This window comes from Thamnophis sirtalis, unplaced genomic scaffold (genome assembly GCF_051295495.1).
Source record: "Thamnophis sirtalis isolate CommonGarterSnake01/CBP01778 unplaced genomic scaffold, rThaSir2_p1.2 scaffold_5, whole genome shotgun sequence".
Lineage (NCBI taxonomy): Eukaryota > Metazoa > Chordata > Lepidosauria > Squamata > Natricidae > Thamnophis > Thamnophis sirtalis.
Window position 1 is genome coordinate 103,880,508 of NW_028261385.1, and position 8,340 is coordinate 103,888,847.

The window sequence follows — 8,340 nt, forward strand, 5'->3', positions numbered from 1 at the left end:
CCAGTGGACTTTGGGCCTTATCTACTTTTTGGTTCAGCATTCTGTTGTAAGGCCCGAGTTAAAATAGTTGTTGCGGTTTTAAAACCCTTCTTGGCTCTGTAAGATGTTTTGATATAGAATGGTGCAGACAAGCGGAGAACTGGCTGACCAAGTGTCTCAATAGGACTCTGTTATCATTGCATCAATAGCTGATTTCTGTCAGTTGTTCCAAGAAGATCATGAAATGCTGCCATGTGGAGGCCATTTCTTTGAAAATTGTTGGAAAATTGCCCTGGTATCCATTTCTGACAGGAAAAACTGTTTCCTGGTTATACATCACAATGCTGCCAAAATAAATGTGCTTTTCTTTTAATTCCTTAAAATATCAATTTTTCTTCAACCATCTTTAGGATTAGCCCCTGGAGGGCAGGCATAAAGAGTATAAAATAATTGAGGGGTGGTTCATTTGAGGGCATTATAATTCTCTATAATTTAGTCATCTCCATTTTATGGTACAGGAATTTTTTACAAGAAAAATAAAATACCTTTTTAAAAAATCAGACCAAAAATTGACAATAAACATTTTTAAAATGAGTAATGTATGACTGTTTATTAACCTCAAAATAATTAATTTGGTGTGCATCTTTTGACAATATACTTCAGTTTTGGAAATTTTGAGATATTTATCTCAAATAAGCTTTGCATCATTTTATCTTCTATCTAAAAAAATTAAAACAACATTCTCCATCTCTTCTAAACACCTTTGTATATGTTACAGTAAAAGATTAAACATACATAGAGGTACGGTATTAGCACAGTTTCTATACACATCTGGGAGAAAGGACATGGCACTGGCTACTCCTGGAAGAAGAAATTAAACCTTTCTAACATTTATCTTGACAAAATCACAAATGAGGAGGTGATAAGCCACCTGGGAAAGCAAAGGGAAATCATCAAAGCCATTAAAAAGCGAAAGTTAGACTATATTTTGGATATGTGTCTTTCAATAGGAAAAAAAAAACTACCCTCTAGACTACAGCTACATAGTTGAGTCTCCTAGTACACACAGAAAACATTTGTAGAAAAATATGGCATACTTCACTTAATCCTCTAGGGAAAAATTGAAGCAAACGAGGTCCAGGCAGAAGACAAACATCATGGTTTTAAAACCTAAGGGACTGGTTTGGACAAAACTCAGCAGCACTTTTTCATGCGGCTGTTCACAAAAATAATATTGCCAACATGATCGCCAATGTCTGATGACGGATATGGCACAAGAAGAACATTTATCTAGAAACTATAAAGGATAATATCTGAAATTACAGAGTAAATTTTGAAGAGGCGAATGTTTCACATTTCAAAAGACCACCATCTGAAAAGAGCTGATCATTGTGAGAAAAAATAGGTTGTCCATAGACCCAGCACTGTTCTCATTTCGTTATCCTTGGAATCAAAAGATCCCATTGCAGATAGCCTTACTAAAAATCTTCCAGAGGCCATCACATATTGACTTCTCATATTTTTCTATGAGTATTGCTTTCTCAGAGTTGCTTCAATCTCACCCATCTGAGATGGGTGAGAAATTATTTGATAATAATAATCTGGAAACAGCAGAAGAGAAGAGAAAGAACTAGAGATGATAACAAAACACATAGCCCTACAAATAGAAAGACTGGCAAAAGAAAGCAATGGTAGTACCAATAATAATAGGCGCCTTCGGTGCAATCCCAAAACAACTAGAGCCCCATTTGAACACCATCGGCAGTGATAAAATCACCATTGGTCACTTGCAAAAGGCAGCTTTACTTGGAACAGCTTACATCTTGCGACAATACCTTCAGTTTCATCAAATGTCCATATCTGCCTATCCCAGGCATTTGAGAAGAACTTGATAGGTGAATAATAATGTCAATTCCAGTCTGAACATCTGGGTGACTACAGTGAACCATAATATTGGATTGGGCAGAAAAGATGGAATTAAATTGAAAAACAAAATTTCATAAATATTATATCTTGAAGCAGGATTCAATACATTTTCATGGGAAAGTGTTTATTCTCAGACATAAATGGAAATTCACGTACTGACTTCGCTGCATAGTAAAATAGAACGTTGCATCTTAACATTGCCACATGTTTTTTAAAAGTTTCTTGTATTCAGTCATTATTATACTTGTGGGCCATGTTTAGTAGTAGCCAGTAACTGCTTTTTTAAAAAAAAACACACACCACATATTTAAAGAGTTTGCTGATATCAACAACCTTACTGTATTTCTCTAAACATTTGAATTTAATTTTGAATTTAATAAAATTTATATGCCACCCAATCCCGTAGGACTCCTTACAAATACAAAAATAAAGTCAAAAACTAAAATATAGGGAAAAGAAAAAGATAGATTTAAAAACAACACACCATACACTCAGTTCTAGATGGGGCTGGACCCCATTTTGGGGTCAACAGCCCCAGGCCTGCTGGAACAGCCAGGTTTTAGTGGCTTTTCGGAAGGCCGAGAGAGTGGGAAGGGTCTGGATCTCCAGTCCTCCACAGGACTGGAGCAGCTACAGAGAAATCCCTCCCCCGAGTGGTTGTCAACCGGCATTGCCCGGTCGACGGCACCGGAGGAGGCCCAGCCTGTGAGATCTTATAGGTCGTTGGGAGGTATGTGGCAGGAGGCGGTCCCGCAGATATCCAGGTCCCAAGCCATGTAGGGCTTTAAAGGTAATAACCAGCACCTTGAAGCGCGTTCGGAGACCGATGGGAAGCCAGTGCAGCTCGCGGAGGATAGGTGTAACATGGGTGTATCTAGGTACACCCGATATTGCTCGCGCAGCCGCATTCTGGACCAACTGTAGTCTCCGAACACTCTTCAGGGGCAGCCCCATGTAGAGCGCATTGCAGTAATCAAGCCTAGAGGTGACGAGGGCATAAACAAAGTACAAACATTTTTCCAAGGAAACCAGCATTATCACTGTTCATCCAGCAATATTTTCCATCTCTAGATTTCATTCCAAAGATATCATTCCACTTCAGATTCTGTTTCTTGGGGGGGGGGCGGGTTGTACCACTTCAGGTTCTTTCTCAGTTCTATTTCTTTCTTACTGCTTAAGAAAGGCTTCTCAATACATGCTGGGTGCGCATCCGTGCATTTGTCTGACAGTTTCCAATTAGTCTCTTTCAAATGTGGGATAGAACTGAGAAAAAAAATCACTTATAAAAATGGAGATGAATATCATTAAAATGCCTATACAGCCCCCTGGACACCCCGTCATGTTGCAGTTTTTGTAGTAAGGCATGAAGAAAGATACATTCTGAAGACTCATATTTTATTTAACACTGCTCCCCCTGATGAAGACTGTACAGCATTAAACATGTATCTATGTGTCTGGGGAAGGCTGGGATGGGGAAATTAGAGGCTTGACTGTATCTGCAATATAATGGCTATCCGAACAGAGTAGGGTGGAGTGGGATGTTTAAGAATGTATTTCAATAGGAAAAGACACTACCCTCTAGACTACAGGTACATGGTTGAGTCTCCTCGCACACATACAAAACATTTGTAGGTGAATCATTTTTTTTAAAAAGGGCAGTCTAGGGAATTTATAGAAACATTTGCTGTTATTGAGCAGGTACGTTCATAATTCTAATAAGCATGATTGAGCTACTAAGTTATCCCCAACTGCAGAGGTGGTATTCAGCAGGCTCTGACCAGTTTTGGCGAACCGGCAGCAGAAATTTTGAATAGTTTTGGCGAACCGGTAAATACCACCTCTGACTGGCCCCACTCCCATCTATTCTCTGCCTCCCGAGTCCCAGCTGATCGGGAGAAAATGGGGATTTGCAGTAACCTTCCCCTGCAGTGGGGAGAGAATGGAGATTTTACAGTATCCTTCCCCTGCCATACCCACCAAGCCATGCCATGCCCAACAAGCTATGCCACGCCCAAGTCAGTCCCACACAACCAGTAGCAAAAAAAAATTAAATTCCCCCCACTGCATATGGTGCTCAGAAGCCATGGACTCGACTTGTCTGAATTTAAGATGAGGATGCTATTTTGGGTTTGCAGAAATCAGAGTTGGAAACAAAAGCTTGTCAGAAGTCATAGATTCTGGTTTCTGTTAAATAAAATGGCAATGGTTTCAGATTTGAATTACAGAATAAGCCTAAGAATCTCGTTAAAACATCACAGACCACCATGTACGTTTGCATGTCTGTAAGAAGCTATATGCTGAGCATTATGTGAAATGCTATATTTTTCAGCACCCCATTGTAAACTATCAAACACCAAATTTATCCTACAGATAGTGGGATCAATTATACTGGGTTTCCAGCACCTCCCAATCAAGAAGACCTTCAAATGTAATGGATATTTGGCAGATGAAAATGTAAATGATTGGACAGGCACTTAGCTGGGATGCAATTAAGGTCTCTTGCCTTGGGCGGGATGTTGAACTAGATCTCCAGCGTCCCTTCCAGCCCTATGATTCTATGACTTCTATACATAAAGCCTTTATTCTCCTTCCCCATTATGTACCAAGTGGATTCCTACAGAACTGCAAAAGAAAAAACTTTTGCACTTGGTTGTTTATAGAAATGGGCCCTTCTAAATGTTTGCGGGGGAACATGAGATTTCTCTGACATACTGCCAAGGGACATGAGTATTTTAAAAGTCAGATAAACAAATAAAAAGGAAATGGGACAAATGACATTGCCGAGAAATGACCAAGGTTGTTTTTATAATCAGGTTATATTTCTTTTATGTTAGCATGAAATGTGCTTTATGTACCAATGCTTCACAGTCAAATGCAAATGTGCTGACAGATTACCCATTCAAGTAAATTCTACTTTCTTCTACTGCACTGTTGTCATGAAACTCCACTCTGATGCACGTTTTTAGGAGGAAAAATATTCAGAGGGAGTTATATAGAGGGTCAGTTGGCTGGCTTTCCTCCCAAGAAGAATTTTAAGAGGAAAATGATATAGATTTGGGATTTCTAGATTGAAATGTATTTGTCAGGGCTTCCTTGTTTTATGAATAGGTCACACGGTACTGCTTCCATGGCTACTGTGACAAACAATATTTACATTCAAGGTGGCCAAATGAAAGAAGACTCCCTTCAAGGTATTTCACTATTGCTCTGGTTTATAAATTCAACAGATGAAAAGGCCTAATAAGCTTTGCATGGATAGATTTTGTTAATTTTCTGTCATTTTTCATTGAAGCAGAGATGCCAATTTCTTCAGGAGCTCAAGGACACATTGGATTTGGAGTTGACACATCCATCCATTGGTTTCCAAAAGGAGGCAAGAAACTTTATATGCCTTTCAAGGTGAATTCCTACCTCCAGAGGTATCAATAAAATGACTCTTTATTTAAAACAAAGTACTGCATATTATGATTCTTATGAGAAAATGTTAACTATTGTTCCCCCCCAAGGGAATATTTTTATGGTAACTGAAAGGTCATAAAGTATTTAAGATGTCAAACCTTTATTTTAAAATCTGCAATAGTTCTGTACAAATTATAGAACAATTTCATTAATTAATGCTGATACAAAGATAGTAATTGCTTTCTTGGCCAGAGAACTGTGGACCTCATTTGTTCCCTTAAGATTTATTTTAAAAATACTGAATAATTTGAAATTGTTAACATACTCAAAACAAAACTGATCTTGCTGCATTTCGGATATGGTCCAAATTAATTTTCTTCAGCAAGTAATGAATGAAATTTTATTAAATGGATGAAAGCTTATTATCAACAGCCCAGTGACCCAGTTATAATAAATCAACTGATTTCAGATTCATTTGAATTACAGCATGATACTCATCAAGGTTGCCCACTTTCCTTGTTCCTTTTTTATTTAACTTTAGAATCCTTAAAAAGGTAAAGGTTCCTCTCACACATATGTGCCCAGTGCTGTCCAAAGATGTCTCCATGGTCATGTGGCCGGCATGACTAAATGCCGAAGGCTCACGGAATGTTGTTACCTTCCCACCAAAGGTGGCCCCTATTTTTCTACTTGCATTTTTACATGCTTTCGAACTACTAGGTTGGCAGAAGCTGGGACAAGTAACGGGAGCTCACTTCATTATGCAGCGCTAGGGATTCGAACCGCTGAACTGCTGACCTTTCTGATCGACAAATTCAGTGTCTTAGCCACTAAGCCACCACATCCCTTAGACTTAGAATCCTTAGCCATTAGTAATTGTAAATTGCTTCTTGAATCCAACAGTCTATCTGCTTTTCCTACAGGTATTTATACGGCCACTCTGAAGCCAAAAGCAGACTTTTTGATAAACATTCAAAAGTAAGTGACACTCTTTGAGAAGTAATTATAAATTGATGAATTCAAAAGCCAATTTTAGTCTAAAGATGTCAAAAGGAGAAAAAGCACAAGACAATTATCAAACACTACAAATATATATCAGTACTTCCTGTTTTTTGTGCAAGATCTTGTATTTAATTGTGCCCTAGATAATGCAATAATAAATAATGCAGTCTTTCAATTCTGTATTAAACCCTCCTCACTTTTTTGGATTATATGTATTATTTAAAATCTCATTTAAAATGTAGTCTCATATTTTCTTTAAGAACTTCCATTATCCAGACACACACCCATGGCCTATTAGGAAGAAATCTTTTTCTAAGGAAACATTCAAACCAGGTAAGCTATGTTAATATATATAAAAAAAATCCAGTGCAAAAACTATTTAAGTACTGTAATATTTATTCACCAAATTGTTCTGACAGTATGTATTATTAAAATAATCTATCTATAAGAATAGGTTTCACCTATGCATTTTAGTAGCCTGATCAATGCCAAATTTAAAAAATGAAACTGTGGTGCACAAAACTAATATGAAAATAATGCTAAGCTCTCTGGTATAAATGAATAATAGAAGATAAGAAAAGAATCTCGTTTCACTGGGAAAACCCTATTAGGAATTTTTGAAAACTTTATAGTTGTATAACAGTAGAATGCCTAGGAAATGTGTGGTATTTGTAGGCAAAGCATGGAATGTCTGTGTTATTTGTTTATCTGTTATGTACTGTTTCTAGATACTGTATATAGCATTATACAGTGACAGACTTACCGTATGTAGGCAAAGTATGAAATGAGAGCCATGAAAGTATGAGAAACTGATGGTGCATAGAATTCTTAGGAAAGGAGCACAATTTTAAGCATTTCATACTTTAATGTCCCATGTTTTACATTCTATAATTTCCCAGGCATTCTACAAAATGCCCATTTTCATACACTGACATCATGTGCCTCACATCACAATAAAATGTCACTAGCAAGATATTTTATACTTTGGTTTGCCTTTTGGCATTGCATAGTATACCTAGAAATGTGTGAAATATTAAATGTTTCATACTTTGATGTCCCTATTTTGGCATTCTATTTTTTCCCATTCTGCAAAACACCAAATTTCACACACTGAAGTTAACAGATAGTAATAAATTAGTAACCTGATAAATTCTTTATCACAAGAAGTCACCCATACTGACGTTTTTGTACTGTGTACATCGATTTGAATCCACTGATCTTTCAAAGTTAACAAGGATCATTTTAATCTATTGCCAGATGAAAAGACAATCTGGAAAAATCAGCAAGAAACGACAGCATCCCAAAATGGACCTATTTCGGCTACTAATACAGCGCTTGCCAGCAAAAGAATTATAAAGAAAACCCCAAAACAGAAAACTGACGCAACCAGATCTTCTTTCTGCACCCTGCTGTAAATATCACTGTAGGAATTCAAGGAAGCAGATTTTCAAAAACATCCCGACAGAGACCAAACTTTTAACCAGACTGCAGCATGATTGACAACCACAGACAATAGCATTAAAAGAAACCCAGAACTCCTATTTTTTCTACAACAGGCTGATTTCATCCCTTTCTGTGCATGAAGCGTGCCCAGGACTGAAGTCTTAAGTTAGTCTTCCTAACTAGTGAAGTGCCAAATGCTATCTTTTCCTAATAAGGAATATAGTGCTGAAGCCGGATATTGCTCCAGCGTAACGTTTGCAGAGGCAGAGACCAGCATTGTCTCCTTAATTCCCAGTGTGAACGCTCCAGACGTCAAGATTGAGTAAAATTCTGATTTTTTTTTAAAAAAAATCTTTCTCTAATCGTCGCTTAACAAGAATCTGATTTTGCCACGTTCGCAACGGAATCGGCGGTTCCTGGCAGGGACTTTAGAAAGCAGCGAACAAGAGGAACCCTTCGGCCCGAACCGGCCTGGCCCTTCCCGCGAAATTACAGAAGTAAAAGCCTAGGAGGCCGCGCCTTTCGCTCAGTTCCCAGAGCGGCTCAGAGGAGCCACGTTCGTTATTTTCCGGCGGGCCCTGACGTCACATT

The 8,340-nt window shown here is 38.0% G+C and overlaps 1 long non-coding RNA gene across 2 annotated transcripts; it reads left to right on the forward strand.

Moving 5' to 3' along the window:
• Positions 1-5,191: 5,191 nt before the first annotated feature.
• LOC148045516 (uncharacterized) lies at positions 5,192-7,889 on the forward strand. 2 transcript variants are annotated; one of them, XR_015696766.1, is made up of 4 exons: positions 5,192-5,324; positions 6,228-6,282; positions 6,567-6,639; positions 7,564-7,889. It is a non-coding gene; the product is annotated as an uncharacterized LOC148045516 (long non-coding RNA). The 2 variants fall into 2 exon arrangements; XR_015696767.1 differs by having other exon boundaries at positions 5,198-5,304.
• Positions 7,890-8,340: the final 451 nt, after the last annotated feature.